This window comes from Frieseomelitta varia, unplaced genomic scaffold (assembly GCF_011392965.1).
Source record: "Frieseomelitta varia isolate USP_RPSP 00005682 unplaced genomic scaffold, Fvar_1.2 scaffold_253, whole genome shotgun sequence".
Lineage (NCBI taxonomy): Eukaryota > Metazoa > Arthropoda > Insecta > Hymenoptera > Apidae > Frieseomelitta > Frieseomelitta varia.
Genome location: NW_025109983.1, coordinates 77,598 through 95,254, shown reverse-complemented (window position 1 = coordinate 95,254; position 17,657 = coordinate 77,598).

Genomic DNA, 17,657 nt, shown 5'->3' with positions numbered 1-17,657 from the left:
CGAGGTATTATACCGTCCGTGGCAATTAAGCGCTAATGAAATTTTATTTCACCATCTTTTTCCGTTCGGGCGCTGCGAAATCGCGGCGGTGAATGCGTTTAAGAATCACCGATCGATTATCACCGACGCAGCCCGTTTCCAAGCGCGCTCGGCGAAGGACTCGTTAAATAATTCATCAAGCAACAAGAAATCTCGGTGTTTGCCAGACGTTCGATACGCGTTTACAGTCGGGGCCAGAGTAAACGTTAGCGCCGGATTCGATCGACTATCGAGCAACACGTTGCACGCGACTCTCTAGTTTGCGAGCGGCGCGATAAAACGGAGATGCACGCTCCGGCGTCGTGCTGCGTTGCGAAACGTTGCTCGTAAAATCGTCTAACATCTCCGCGATTAAACGAGGAATTATACAGATACACAGATACTCGATGTAAAATCGTGTATGTTTTAAACTCTGACAATTTTGCGAACGAAGAAGCAAAAAAAAACGAAAAAAGTGTTTATGAGCACGGTGGATTTAGTTACGGAAAACAATTTTTATAAAGATGTCTGAGTTTGCGAAACTTTCGAGAGAGAAGAAAGCGTCTTTATTTAGCTCTCTTAGAATGACGTAAACCAATTTTGAAAGAAGAGAAATTTATGTTATAAAAGTGGAAGCTTTGAGTTTTAAGAAATGTGCTCAATTGGGTTGTTTTACGATCTTTTTCTGCAAAATTATAAAACAAAGTTCAAGTCGACATTGTTTTTAGTTTCTACCGAAACTAAAAATATTGTGTCGAACGGAAAAATTATCCATGCTTGAAACAATTATAACTTTATACAAAAGAAAAGAGAATAAACTGATCATGTGTTGAAAAAATTTCGGAGCCAACCGTACAGGTTCATTTCGAATAAGTCTGTTTAGATTGTTTTGCTTACTATACACGTTCTATGTAGATTTGCATCTTCAACGTATAAAAATTCACGGTCTAATTGCAAGAGTGGATAAAGAGTTTATGTAATTGGAATTCGTATAATAGTAGCCCACTGATTTTCCCGTCTACTGACGTTCCGTACAATAGGCGTTCAGATTCAAATAGACGAATCCAATCAGCAACAGCTCGTTCAATCGGATATTGTCCAAAATCTGATTCAGATAAACGGAGTTACATTGTAACAAACGTGTCGTTTAACCAACGGCGCGATACTTTCGCATATGGCCAGCGATATCCTTAACCTTCGCGTTGTTCCATAGTCAAAGATTCGAACGAACTCATTCACCGGCGGGACTCGATTCTTTCACGATCTTTGAACAAACGAAAAACAGATCCCAACAGAGGATAATTATCGTTGTCGGCCGACGGCGTTTCTCATGCTCGTCCCGTGGCGCGTCGAGCGAGCAGAGAGTGCAAGCAGGGCCGCGCGAGAAGAAGCTGGAAACGCGTAAAGAGAACGGGTAAAGAGAACCAGCAACGAGAAATAAATAACCAGATAAAACGAGGTAGGACCCGGTGAGCGCACGAGGCGGGCTGCGAGCAAAGATGAGTAGGAGGAGGAATACGGTGGGAGTTTATCTCGGTTACGGAGCACGTAGTATATACAAGAGGTAAGGAGGCAGAGGAGGCGGGGAAGAACCTTTGCTAAATCGATATTACTATCGCCATCGCCAGCGGCACGACCATCGTAGCCTCTTTTCAAAAGACCAGCCCTGAACCAGACCTTCCAAGGATACTGCCTTGCCTTCCGTCGATTATCGTTAATTCTTTTTCTTTCTCTTTTTTTACTCTGTTATTCTTTTCTCTCTCTCTCTCTCTCTTTCTTTTTCTCTCTTTCTATTCTCGATCAAATCTTAGTTCTCACTCGTTAAAAATGCAGATGATCGTTCGCGAGTGTTACGATCAATATACCGTTATGTTGTCGAAACTGTCGCGAGTTTGTCCTTATTATTACACATCCGGAACCACGAAAACTACGGAATAGTTTTCAGCGTTGGTTTTATCGGGGGTATCAAAGTCGATAAAATTCGTGGGAGAACAGCACGGCGGCGCTTTGAAATATCAACGCCATAGCGTTACGCTTCATAATTTAACCGGTATACTTTCTCTCCTCTCTTTCTCTCTTTCTCTCTGGATGTTCACTCTGGACGGGCACCGATCGAACGCTTGTAATTTTTATAAAAATAGAAGCTATTCTTCGGCGAAACACCGTTCCATATCGTCCGCTGTACCGTTCCATGCATTATGGATGTGTTTTTCGTGGAGTCGCGTGAGTGATTCGCCGAGCTCCACTTCACGGAGAAAGCAATGCATTCTTGCGAGCCAGCTGACTAAAGAAGTTTGATTTATTCCCCAACGTTCGAAATCTTTATAATTTTCAGACAATTTTAGTCAGATGTACAGGGTGTCGTGTGGCTAGCAATACAATTAGATAGAAGGATGATTTTACGTGTGAAAGTAAGTGGGAAGAAAGAGTAACAAACCTTCTCTAGTCCGGAAATCAACCAAATTTAAATCAACGAAATTTTAAACGAAAAAATCGTAGAATCACCTCTACAGTTACTAGACACTCTACGCAATTCTTCACTACATTTAATTTAATTTATTTACGGGCAGGAACCTCGTTTCTAATTCATAAGATAAATTGTAGATGATCAAAATGTAATGAATTCCAATTCAATATTCAACGCACTTTGAAATGTATACGTACGTAAAGTTAACATCTATATATTGATACATACAAAGTTGAGAAAAAGTCAATTTAACTGCTATAATTAATTCTGACCAGTAGATCAATTTTATCCGATTTTTCGCACTTTCTACAGAGAGAATGTCTCGTGAACAATGAAAGATATACGTGAGATATACGATTTGAAATTCCCTCGAAAGCTCAATTACATCGATACGTCGGTTATCGAACCTAATCGTCGATCTCGCAAGAGAATCCTATCATGTAAGGAACGTAGAATGCACTCGTTTCGTCGGCGGGTTGCTTCGTCGAGATGCAACGAATCGTACAACAATTTGTTTAGGATAGATACAGGCGTAGGGACAAAAAACGAGAAAGAGTTTGTAGGAAGATGGGGGATTGGAGCAAATGGAAAACAGAAAATTACGTCTGGTAGCGGGGAACATTCGGCGAGAGACAGAGAAAGAGAGAAAGAGAAAGAAAGATAAGAGATAAACAAAACGTCTCTCCTCCGGTTCCACATCTATTATCCTCTTCGAGCGAGCTTCTCTTCGACGAAATCGTACCAGTAATGAGAAAGCAAATCTTCGTCCAAGGGAAAATTGGAACCTTTGCTCTTCTCTTTTGCCCTCCAGTGAAAACTATAATGCTCCGTTGGTTTTGAAGTTGCATTTGCCCGCTGTTTTCCTCGGGTTTTTGCTTCCATGGTTTCTTTTTCGTCTCGCTTTGTCGCGCTACATAAACCCGTTTCTACGGCTCTTTACGCTTTTAACGCGAACCGGCTACCGTTAAACGAGTAGTCTTTCCCTCTGGTTTCTGCTGCCGTCCAACACGATACGTTTAACCCCTTACGGCCCCAGTCGCGTTCGATGATTTATCCTGAGCGAATCGTGCTCGATAGATTGCTCTCGAAAGCTGTGTTCGTAACTCAGTTGCGAAAACGTTCGTTGAAAGTACTCGCTGCCCTCCAATTGGATTGGGCAAGCAAGAATTCGTTGATTGAACGAATATTGATTGAAATTTTATCGAAATAAATGGAGTCCGTACGAATTGTACGTACGTTTATACGTTTTTGATAGCGCTAGTTAACATTGAACAGCTTGAATAAAATAGAAGGCCGGCGCGACACGGGACCGCAAGAAGGTTAACCCTTTGCCTTATGATTTCTTTAGCAGTTACTTAAGTCAGTGTCGGCTATTCACCGCTGTAACGCCGTGTCCGATGCTTAAGTGACGTAACTTGCAGTTAATAATTCTCGAGGTTTCGAGGACTGAAGATTTAATGTCGAAACATAGTTATAAATAAATAACCTGTCTTCGTTAATTTAGAGCTATGTTCATTTCTGCACGACGTGACATCAATGAGACAGGAGATTAATCGCAAGCTTTCAGTTTATACAAAAGTTACTGCTCTCTTCTCTAGAGATATTTGCAAGTTCAACGTCTTAACCAAGATTTTCTTCTGGCAAAATAGGATACGAAACTTTTCACAGATACAATATCGATAATCTGAATTTTAATGGAAAAGAAAATTGTCGAATCATACTTTAAATTAAAAAGAAGGAAGCTTTATATTTCAAGTTGTTTTTACAGAGAAACAAAAAAAAAAGAAAAAAAAAATGAAGAAGATCTTCGAGTTGTGAAAAGGTTTAAGTTATCAAAGTTCAATTGTATCTAGAGGTTTGAAGTTCGGAAGATTTTCGTTTCGAAATGAAAAGTTGAGTCAAACGTTTATCGATTGGTCGTCGTATTGGTCTTTTAGTTTGCAAGTTCGCAAGAAGTCAGAAATGGTTTCAATCCACTTATTCCATCCGTCCTCCGCTGCAGATCGGATAGAAACCTGAGGTACTAAAAATAGCAAGTTAGAGGTACTGAAAATAGCAATGTCTGTTCGCAAATATGATAATTGGAGAGACGAGCGTAAAGTCGAAGTGAAAGTAAAGTACGTGAAGTTGGTTCATACATTTTTTCCATTTTATTTCAATAAATCATTTTAGTCTTTTCTACATAGTTTATCTTCATTTTTAATATACGTTTTGAACTACAAATTTTCCTCAAATTTTCTATAAATGCATAAAAATCCATAGTTTATTGATTATCTCACTCGCAATGTTCACATAATCATACAAAAGGCGATGTGAAAAAAATCTTACTTTATTTATACATAATTTAGACAAATCACAAGATGTTTCGGGAAATGCATTATTTATAAATCTATGAAATATCTATTCCAGAAAAAGATTACGAATAAATTGCGAATAATGTTTTAGCGTTATAAAATAAAGCTGACAGTTGTCTGTCTCGTTCCTTCGTAATCTCTTCGCAGTGGTTCACGAAGGAAAGAAAGAAGCGACATGCTGTCAGGCATTTAATTCCGAATGATAAGACGATCGTCCGATAAGTATAATAAGAAGAAAACGAAAGAAATTACTCTTTGCTCGCTTGACCAACCATTTCCATCATTTAATCTGAGCTTCCAAGGCTTTCCCCGCCACTTTTAAATACTCCCTGAATCGTTTATACAGAGGCGAATCTCTCGCTGTATAGACGATGACTTTAACTATCGTTTTCCGATAGTCTTTCCATTTAAAAACTGTTCACATTAACGCTAATCGTTGGACCGATATAGATCGATCCATCGAAGCTACACTCGCTTTGTTATACCATGCCACAATAGTTTTACTGTTTATCCAACTCTTTTCCTATTAACCAGCTATTTGATTTTCTTCCTATATATATATACCTAATTGAGAAGTTTAAACTTGGAATTGAACTTATAGGAATTTTATAAAAATATAAAATGAACAATTTTTAGTGAAAACGAATGCAATGTGAGTGCTAGAATTTCTTTTGTATATTATATTATAATGTACAATAATTATATTCTATAATATAAATCATTCAGTTATATGTATACAATATGTATATATCACTGTAATAAATAGATAGGTATATATAAGCAGCATGAGTCCAATATTTTAACTTGTAGGTTGCAGTTTATACCAAAAACTTCCATTTGTTTCATTTATCGTTTCAATTCTTCGATTCTTCGTGTTTTTTAAAACGATGATTTGTAAATCGGTAAATTTTCAGATCAACATTAATATGCGTTCTTGTTTAATATCAACCAGTATAGTATCAGTAAAACAAATGAATTTTACAAGTGAATTTTGCAAATTTTGAATCATTGAATCATAAAATTATGAAATCGTAAAGGAAACGTTTGCAATCCATAATCTGTAACTTTTATTATTTCATTAATGTTATCAATTCGTAAATTATTATGCAAAAGGATCAGCAGGATGTTGATTGTGAAATTCAACATGATTATTCATAACACATCGCGATCGTTTCCAATGTGCATATAAAAATGAATCGTATAAAGAATACACGTGAAAATATTAACATTAAAGAAGAAATTCTCCACGGAGTTGTTATTATCATCGTTTATATCTAAAATGCATCACGAGTGTTTTGTATTATATATAAAAATTCACCTCAAGTTCCAAAAAAGCAGATTCTTTAAAATATTAACGTGGTAATATTAAGCAAAGGATTCTTAAACTACACATACCACAATCATCTACGTTATGTATAAAAATTCATCGTATCGCAAGATACACGTTGAGATATATCAATTCTTTAATATCAAGCAAACAATTCTTCATGAAGCTGTCATCTTTAAATAATTAAATTAATCGTCGTTCATCAAAAATATACGGCGAATCATCTGCGTCGTTACAAAAAAAATTATCGTTCCAAAAAACACACACACACAATCTTTAAAACATGGATTCCTTAATATCAAGCGAGGGCTTTAGCGAGATTATTACCATCCGTTTGATGGTCATATTTTCCGCAAGTTGTAATCTGTCTACGGTGGCACAAAAGAGCTAGCAAAATTGTTTGAACGTTTCGTAAAGTCGTCGAGCGTGTATTAACGTCGAAGGAGATATCACGGTACTCCCGCATGAAATGTGATAATCTATCGATAACGAGAAACGGGACGATTGCACGTTTGACACAATTGAATCGCGATTGATTTGATGCGTGAGATTCGGGACGGAACGTGAAAACATACACACGCACGCACGACGGGGGTAGCGTGTCGATTTTTTGGCAGCCACGAAATAATAAAAATAGTTTCCGCCGTGGTAATGGAATCTGCTGTTGGCAACGGGGTCGCCGGTATTAATAGCCTTTCGTATTTTTAGTTAACGAAAAATACGGCATACGAATCTGTCGGTTATTGTTTCCAACGATCGGGTGATTCCAGGCGGAAAAATTCAACTGGTATCGCGCTGATTGATAATAAAAAAAAAAAAAAAAAAAAAAGGAAGAAAGAAACAGAAGCGAATATTGCAAGTTGATGTACACTGCATTTTTCAACTTTGCCTGGGAGCAACGTGATCCCGTTTGAATAATTCTACTGGATAATCCGCTGACGAAGACTGGCTTGTCGTTGGAAAAAATATCGAAATATGTTTATCAATAAATTCTCGTTTCGTAATGTGTTTGAACAATCAACGTAACGTGACAAGCAATTGTAGTTGCGATTGTGAATCGAATCTCCGACTAGTTTTATCAAATTTGGTATCGCTATGAAATGCGCTAATTACGCGGTAATGTCCCGTATAATTTTCGTATAACTTTTATACACTCATCGGTCGTCTTCTTACTTTATCTGGAAGCAGAAATGTCGCGGAGATCGGAAAGAACGTGAAACGTATATAAGCGGTAAATAAGAGAGACGAAATACAAAAGAAAATGAGTGTACGTGTCGAATGCAACGGGGAAACTACTTTGTCGAAAATATTTAGTTACGCGCGCAAATCGATTCGCGCGGAAATTCCGCCGGTACTCAGCTGTGTGTTCCGTCCGCTTGTTTTTATCTTCAACGAGTTATCTTTCCCGAGGCGAGATCGGTCGGCTCTCTCTCCACGGGTCAACATTCTCGCGGGCGAAAAGCGTGGAATACTCGCGTGCTTCTCTCGTTTCGCGCTATTCTGGCGCATAGCTGGTTCGCACGAGCTAGCGGAACGTCCCGTTTACGTTCCACCTCGATTTCAACTCCATTCGTTCGTCCGCGCTTGCAGTGGCGATATCGATCGTTTCGTTCACGTCGTTTGCGGGATTGCTTCTGTTTATTCGCTCCGGATGCTGGAATGGGGATATTCATTTGTTCGGGCGGGTTTCGTTTGTTTAAGAAACAGTTGTTAAGCAGTCGTTTTATTTCGAACTTTTTATTTTTAGGACGTGACGAGTGGCATTCTTAATTTAGTGTATCAATTTCTCAATCGATGCTAGATGTATTACATAATACAGATGTATTGGGTGTGTATGTAATTTGACGATGATGCTTCCAAATTACACAATGCGCTATTATCACTTTGTACGAATGGCTAGACACCAACTTTCGGTCTATCGAGCAAACTGCTTGATCTCAAGTCGTTCTAAATCGTAAATGAAATTTCAATCAAGTGGAATATGACTTCCGACTATCCAACTCGAAGTTAGACATTTCTGGCTGAACGACTATTGTATTAATCGTGTAAAGACACCTGAAGCCAAAATTGACGGTCGATCGAAGTAGAACCATTTTAAGCAACTTGTACTGTAATTTTGACGATAATTACAGTACAGACAATGGGGCTGCGGTATAAAATATTTAATTATGTGATTTGAAAATGCAACGAATCGACCAAAATCAATCGAATATCAACGTACTTTTAATACCGTCTATCAATCGTGGCTATCAAACGATTGTGTAGACGAGTATTTCGATTGCGTGTCGGTTGATTTGCCCTCGCGAGTCAGATATCGATCGTTTGGCTCGCGCAACGCTAATTATCATATCGAACATCGATCGCTCGAGTTATTCATCGATTTCCGATAGCATCGGCTGATTTACGTTACGAGGTGATAGACTTTGATCGTTTCATTCGTGATGCTCTTTAAAAGGAAAGTACATGAATGGATAAAATTCACTTTGAATAATAGAGAGTAGCTCTGTAGGATAACACACTTTAAGTAATACATTTCTGTTTGTAAATCAATAGGAATTTTTTCCTTTGAACGTTCCAGTTTGCAGCGGCGATGGTTTAATTTCGCTTTATTGTGCAACATTATTTTATTAATTAACATTAACAATAATTTTTTAATGCTTTAACTTTTACGAAACGTGAAATTTGTATTTATGTAGTTCAGAAATATTGAAACTGGTCGTTTAGTAATTACCAGACAACGGACCTATACACAAATTCATATTTTTGAGAATACAACGAAACAAACCTTTTAGATATTTCATATATTTCTTCGTATTTGCTGTATTTTGTAAAATTTTGCGCTTTATAATTTCTTGTAAATGCGGTCTATATATCACAAACCTAATAAAATGAATATAATTTCACGTTGATTTACATTTTTAATAGTTCACGATACGATTATCCTTATATATAGCTATCCGTTAACGAAACCCAAAATTCTATTGTTGAAGGGAATGTGTAGAGAAGTTTCCGAGACCACAACTCGGCAGGAGAAGATTAATTTTAATTATTCGCCTCGATCGTGACTTGGTGTATCGTGTGCTCGCGACACGAACATCGATCCATCGCCAGACTCTTCTTGCGCTGCAGGCGTTCTCGACGTGTGGTGCACGCGTCGATGAATGCGAACCTGCACGGTCACCGTCGCGAGTGTTTCGCTATTTACGAGCCACTGAGTAATTAGTTTCAAGGTTACGTTAGTCATGCATACACAAACCCGATCAAGATCGTGACGATTTATCGCGACGTGCTCGAATCAGCTGGGCAGCGATACCAGCACTTGCACCACTTGCGTAGATACCGATACGAATGTGGATTGAAGACGTTCATTTTCAATTTACCAAGTCTTTTCAATTTATTGTTTCGTGTAAATAATCGTCGTGCGATATGTTTGACTTTTATCGTTTAACTTGCACAGCGAAAAAAATAAATTATTCATGAGACGAAGGTAGAACCGATTTCAATATTCGTGAATACAAGTTGTCGAGTCGATACAGAAATTTCATTTGATAACATTCGCGATTGCTATTCTGTGACGGATTATGTTTCGTTTTCTGTATTTACAAATGAATATTGTGTAAGTTAGTTTCGTAGTTTAGGAGGATGAATAGATGTAGAGCTGGAGAAGATACGTAGTTGTAAGTAGCTTATTTGATGGAACGTGTATTCGAGGTTACAGATATCTAGGTATAACGTACACTTTGAGTTCAGTTCTGTAGGTATGTTGTGAATCGTAGATATGTGATTGAAATATTCCAGGGGGATTCTTTTACGTTGCATTCTCGCGAATTTGAGAATCTAGCGATTGTAGTCCGAGATTAGACCATCGTGAGATGTTAATTAAACTTCAGTAGTGTTACCCTACTAATGACTAGTCGTTGCGATAGTGATCCTGTACGAGAGGAACCACAAGTTTGGACATTTAGTTCACGCACTGGCGAAACTACTATCCTCGGGGTTATGCCTGAACGCCTCTAAGACGAAGACAGATGAACTTCTTCCCCGCTGTGAGCCGTATGACCTGCTCACTCAGTCTTCCAATTCCCTCATCATTGAAATTAGTTTCCACTCTGTGCATTCTTTCCTGTTATAGTAGGCCGTTTCCCGATCTTCCTTTAACGTAGCTAAGTCAAAAATGGAAAGATTGATGCAGTGGAGAGATTGATGCAGTGGAGAGGATCCCTAACGGCTAAAAAAGTAGGGGCACGGGCCGCCTGTTAGCTATCTTTGCTCTAAGCGTATTCTTTCTAACCAAAGAAGACAACTATATTTCTAAAAGTCTCGTGTGAATTGAAAGGTCTCGTGTCACAAAACAACATGAAACTATTAAGTTGATCATTATATGGATCCCAGTTTGCTGTACAGTTGTCACCAGAATCTCGCATCATGGCTACTCCAATTTGGACATTAAGGCTTGGAATCGTCTTAGACTACTTAGGTTTAAGTTGTAAGGCTAAGACTAAGAGGGCTCGTATCGATTTAACGTCACGCGTAAGGGCCCCTGAATGCTCGTCGCTATCTTTATCTTCGATTTAGTAGATTGTTCCATTGCTCACTCGAGTGTTCGCTAGTAAACGTGACTGGAAGCTAGTAAATAAATTTGTGGAGCTTTATGAGACATGTGATTGATAAGAGTGAATGTGTACGTTTATATTGTGTGTTCGTTGTATTAAATTATCGTTTAAAATACGTTATAGCTGGAGATTGGATTTTTGTACTGGAGAGTTTCAACTATCGCGTGAGTTCCTCAAGGAAGAGGAAGAATAATTTTTTATCGGTATTAAAAAATTTTCGACAGTTATCAGTGTTAAAGAAGTTTTGATTATTTGATACTAGTTCCTCGTTTCGACCAAATTCGCTCTAGTATTCGTATTAGCGTTTATTACGCTAAACAAGCGTAATGAATGAGCAGGAATTTGAATCGAAATGGGAAGCGAATGAGCATTTGGCCTAAATGCACCATGCGAATACAACACTTGGTATATACGGGAAAACAGAAATATATTTCGTAGAGTCAACGAAGTCTTTGTGACATTTAAAGATTCTCTTAACCGTTAACCATTATAAAAGACGTATATATTTTCGTGTATTAAGAATAAAGATTCTTAATTTCTTAATAAGAAATAAGTTTCATTTGCGATTTCTAGTGTATATATTATATTCGCTTCATTCGCACCGATTGTTGTTGTGAATTATACACCACGATTGTGCGTAGAGAGTCGATTTCACGTTTGTTCGAACTGAGAATCGTGAATCTGCGTGGGCCGCGAAGGACGCAGCCAGAGCAACGACTTCATTTGTTATCGAGCTCATAGGAGAGATTCACGAAGGTTCTCGAGGTTGGTAGTTTCACGGTTAGTCCGCGCAAAAATATCGAGGCCTTTTTCGGTGTTGAGCGTCTTTCTAATATTTCAAGGGAAACTGGTTTACTCCGTGTTTGACACGACGTAAACTCGAATTTTTCTCTCGCTGTAGATTCCTTGATAAACAATCCCGTGATTCCACGTTCAAAGAGAAATTCTTTGTGTTTTCCTATTCGCACATTGCGAAGTAGAATATTTTACGAGTGATATGTTCGTTGTGTGTCACAAAGGTAGAAATTAATACGCGATTGATTAAGAACTTTATATTAATAATTAATAATTAACTTTACTGTACGAAATGGGTTTTGACTGCCGTGTGGATAAAACGACGCTCTTTCTACAATTCACAATGATTGATTTTTCAAAAAAAAAATCTCTTTCTTTAATGGACAACATTCGAAATTTCGACGTATTCCAGAGGCGAGCAATAATTGACAACTGTCATAAAAGTCGCGAGTTTAGCTGCACGTATCAATGCCTATGATTGAGACTTTTGTCGTCAAAACGAGGCGATTTTATCGCAATCCACGCGATGAATGATAGCTCGTTCGATTTTTTGTTTTTTTTTTCGTTCTTTTTTTTCGTTTTTCATCGTTAGATTTTTGTGTGTCCTGTATGTACAATTTACGGAGAAACAATCGCCGATAGTTATCGAAACGTACACGTAGACGGCCGAATAAAACCCGTACGATGTAAACGAATTTTAATTTCCCCATGGATTGTAACTTTATTCAATCGCGTTGTTTCGGCCATTTTCGTTTGTAACGCCAAAGCAAACGCAAGTATCGACGTTTTTCGACGCTGCATTTCCCAGTGCAGAAGTTGTTATACAACGCGACTCGTATAATACCCGGAGCTCGAAATATCTTCGTTATATTTCGACGTGCCGGGAGGGGGAGTGAGTGAGAGAGAGAGAGAGAGAGAGAGAGAGAGAGAGAGAGAGAGAGACGCCGGGTCGCACGATCGATATTTCAATGAAACTAACGTCGATCGTTTTAATCTCCGCGATTTAAATAATCATCAGAGGAATGTGTAAAAGTATCGCTTTTTAAATACGACGTGAGCCACCCGTAAAAAGCGATATTCCTGATATTAAATCAGGCCATTAACTTATTCATCTAATTACTTTCATGGAAACAAACATATTAATCGTATTAATCCTCTCTCGCGATTACCCTTGTAGTTGTACAATGTTTCGAAATGATTGTCCGCGTTGAGATACACTTTTCCTCAATAAGTTAAAACAATTCTCGGTAACTATTGGCAACAATACCCATTTTGTCTTAACTTCAGAGAGGTAAGAAATTTTTAAAGACCAACATTCCGAGTGTTTTCCCATGTATAGCCGTGTTGATCAATTCTGAAGATTAATTCTGATAATTCAATTTTATAAAAATAATTTTACATCAGTAAACTGAAATGTCACCATTGAAAAGAACGAATTGAAACGCAACATTTCATTCTTTCTACTCAATTTATATGGAATTCTATTGTAGTATTGCAACTACGAAAGGAAATTCCAAGAGTTCGCTTGCTTGTCCTTCACCTATAATTCTACAATTTTATATAATTTTAAAAAATTGTCACAAGACAATGATCATGACAAGTTATTGCTTGGTCTTTGGTCGATGGATCAATGAAGTCAGCAAGTCCTTCGATTCTCAAAGCGCTTGTCGAAAACAAATGTCGATATTTTGCGAAATAAGGGGTTGAGAAGATGGTCGACGATGCTGATCTGCGTGGGGTCAGACAAGCGGCGATACCTCGATAATGCGTTCGTTATCTCGAACGTGTAATCTTATCCTCGATCTGTAAACACCGAGAGATAAGTACCGGTGTATAAGCGGTTACAGGTGGTTCCCTTCGTTCCTTCTCTCTCTCTGTCTCCCTCTCATTCTATCTCTCTTCCCTCTTTCGCCCTTGGTATTTCCTCTCACCCTTTCTCGATCTCTCTTCGCTCGCTGGTAGCCTCTTCTTAAACCATTCGATGTCGTCTTCATCCGGCGCCGCCACGGCGCTACGATCTTCTCGATTTTCAGCTAGACGAATGGCAGGTATTCGCGCGTATATAGCTCTCTCGAACGAATGGCTGCTCCGATTCAGAGTGGATAACGGGAACTGTGTATGTATGTATGTACGTCGAGTGTAGATTGAACTGGTTTCGCTTCTTCGGTGCTTCTTCGAGATTGTAAACGAACGTATTTTTCCAGTGGTCTATTGACATGAATACGTAAATTATTTAATGCCAATTTCGTACGTCTCATTTTCTGTCCTTTTCGTACAGTTTGAGTCAGACTATGGGAATTGGCGACGAGTGTTGCTTACTAGTATACTTAAATACAACGTATATATAAAGTGTAACTGAATTTGAATTTTTAATATTTTCCTGCAATATTACTATTTTATCCAAACGATCAGTTGTGATTTATTTAGTAAAGGAAGAATGCATTCAGTCGTGCATTTATTCAATCAAAAATTCACCTGTTAATTGGAATAAACTACGTTCCACTTGTATTACTCGTGTAATGTTATTACTTTTATCAGAATCAGATGATTATCGAGTCGTGATTTATTTAGCAAACGGAGAACATTATTCGTGTATTTATTTAATCAGAAGCTCGTCTGTTGAAGCTCGGAGTAGATTTTATTTGATTGCGTTACATTTAGCTCTTGGAACAAAAACCGCATGTCACACACATGTCACGCTGCTACCGAACACGCTGTTAAGCGTTTTATGGTGCATTTAGCACTTTAACAATGTCCCTGGCAATATTAAAACTATTATAAATTTTCACGAGTGTCGGTTGTTTCTTCGGTTCAACCTGTTAAACTTGAACGTATGGTTGCACGCGGTAAACGCGTTCAGAAATTGAGTAACGATGGAACAGCGTCTGGGTAAAGGCCGCAGAATCGCTGCGCAACACTGCAAACAAATATAATTGATTTACAACGGACTGTTTGATATCGGAGAGGTTTTCGATAAGATAATCGTTCGTGTTTCACGTTTCATCTTCCCGGATATTATTCTCTCGGCGGTATATCCATTTATTATTTAAATAACGAATTTATTATATTTGCACGATACTCCATTCCGAGATAAAGCACATTTCGTTGGGCGTGTTTAACGACGATCGAATCTATTAACTCTTTGGAGGATTTGTTGGAATTTCAATTGTTTAATAAATCAAGTAATTTCGTTGCTCATTAACGAAACAACATGGACGTTTCGGTGTTTTCAGACGTGCTCGGAAATTAACATTAATAACAATTAACTCCGTACGGGTGCGCTGAATTTTAGGAAACAGTTCCTTTAGTCTATTATTTTATAAATTTGTGTGAAATGTTATCTTTTTCTTGTAAAATTTTTGTACATGCAAACGTAATGTTACCACAAAGAAGTGAACCGTAAAGTCGATTATATCAAATGCACAAATATTCATACGCGCAGCAGTAATTTTTCGAGTAACTTGCGCGTCTAAAAACAAAAGAAAGCAAGCTGGCTCGAGCGAACGATGAAGAGAACGACATCATCTCGTCTGCGAAAGTGTTAATGGGTTAACGAGCCGCGCTTCAACTTTCACGATACGTGTTCCGGCGGGATTATTTCCCGACGTACGGACGCAGGTCGGCAGACGCACGTGGAGAACACGGGTATTTTCGTTGGTGTAAACCGAACGCATCGCTATCCTAATCTTAGAATATCGTTCGGCGCGTGGCCTCGTCTTCGCGAGGAGTTGTGGCGCGCGCACGACGACCGCGGCATTTCAAAAAGAGCAACATTCGAATTGGCAACGATTTCGAGGCGCGCGAAACTGCATCGCCTGTTTCTCCTTTCCTAACGACATGACGCCTCGTCCCAGTTGGTATTCCTTGTTGTCTGCGCTTCATACGAACACACACCATCGTGCATTCAGAGAGTTGAAAAATATTGCAAATACGTGAAACGTGCATATTTCAAATGATAATTCTCACCTTTGATCGACTTATTTGCATTGGGCAGCGGCACGTTCCGCGATTAATGTTTGCTCTGCGTCATCAAACAGGTGGAACAGGTAACCCGTGAACAGAGTGACTAGTTTTTTATATTTATCATTGTCCTTTGTACTCGTTTGTAATCAATTAATATTATTAAGAGAGCAATAAATATTTCGATCAGAACGAACTATAAATGATTTGATAATGCGTTGCTTTTTTAACTTTAATATAATTTAATGCGGTAATTTTAACATTAATATAAAAGATTAACATATTATTTAAATACATAGAAATAGGATCGTAACAGCAATCCACAGTGATACACAGGTATGCAACTCGCTTCGCATATAAAGTATTAATTCGTACAAATAAAAAAGCAATAATTGAACTGAAATAAATTATTTCAAGTGCAATATTTATCTCCAATATGATGTTTAACTGTAATTTATAAACACGCAACGTATCACATGGACAATAAGTACTTACGAAACGAACAGCACACGCATAATTTCATTGCATAAAAATTATATCTTATTACAAATAAAAACATACTTCATATTTTATAAAAATTAAACGTCCTTGCAAGCAGAACGTGTAAATTTCGCGTTGCATCATAACAAGAGTCAATCTCATTAATCTTTTCAAGATGTTTAAAAACACTCCATCACCAGTTAATCATCGGTACGAATCGACACCGTTGGAAAGCTTCCGGTGATCTTTCTCATGTGTCTCACTCAGTTCGTGCGAGTATCGAAATACTTGCGCATGATAGTGAACCGAACTACGACACCGCTCTCGGAACAGCCAGCCTAGTAGACGCTCGCAGGCCGAGACGGCGTAGTGGTGTGGTGGTGTAACGCGCTACTTTAGGGTCAACGCATTGCCAAGGTGGCGGCCATGTGGCACGTTCTGGCGCATGGCAAAGCGCTTGCGTGCACACTCGACCCGGCTTATCCTTGATTGGCCGCCTCTCGGTGCATACATCGCACCAACGTGCTACAGTTCCACACTCACCGCTATTATTAATCCCATTAAGGGGCCACGGGCTATCCGAAAATCGACGAGCTCAACCGTTTTGCTTGCTACCTCGTTCTTTTTCCTTCCTTTTTTTTCTCTCTCTCTTCTTTTTTTTCTTTTTTTTTTTTCTTTTTCTTTTTGTTTTTTGCCCTCCCTTTCCCGCTTTGCTCGTTTCTTTCGCATTGTTTCTTGCTTTTGTTTGCGGATTCGGTAACTCGAAACTCGGGGATAGCGATCGCTCGGAGTGGAACTGGCTCGTTTACCAGAGAGTGGTCGATTTGTAGAGCAACGCGTTCCGAGCTTTCTCTTTTCGCAGTTTTGTTAGCCGGCGTTGCTCGTGAATTGTTTAACCTGTTGCCTTGCTGTTCTTTCGAGGACGTATTTTGGGATTAACCATGTCGCCGCGACTGATCCCACGGTTCAGCAACTAAACGCTCGTGTGTACGTCATTTTACTTCGTGAAACGTGATCAGAGCGAAGATTTATTTTTATTTCATTAAAAGCGACTGTACGGTTTTAGAATTTGTATCACAGACGACCCTTGATCGGGTGTCGCTAGACGAACGTAACAATTTTATTTTAGAAAACTGTCGAAAAAAAAATACCTAGGTACTTGAACTTGTGTGAAACATCGGAAAAATATGAAAGAAACTATTTGTGTTATCTTATGGAGAAAAAGTCACGCCGTAATTATATCCGACAGAGGAATATTTGGTTTGGAAACGAGTGCAATTTATATTTCTGCTTACACTTCGCTCAGTCGTCGGTAAAAATTAATTCAACCTCTGCTGACGCCACTTGGAATACTGCCGACTCGACGTATGTATGTCTGTTGCAAAATAGTGTTAACCAATTTCACATTTTCTCTTGAACGCTGTGAATTCATTTCGTCCACCGCAACGTCGTTAATAAATATCACCCTTCGTGGAAAAATCGATACCGGCCGCTAAGACACTTTCACGAAACACTGAAATGAAACAGAGAAATTGATATATAACTGGATAAAACTCGATGTAAAACCGGAATTCAAAAAGAATTGAGCGATTTAACCCATTAAGGACCAAACAAATAATTTATCCGACCGTTATATATTCTTC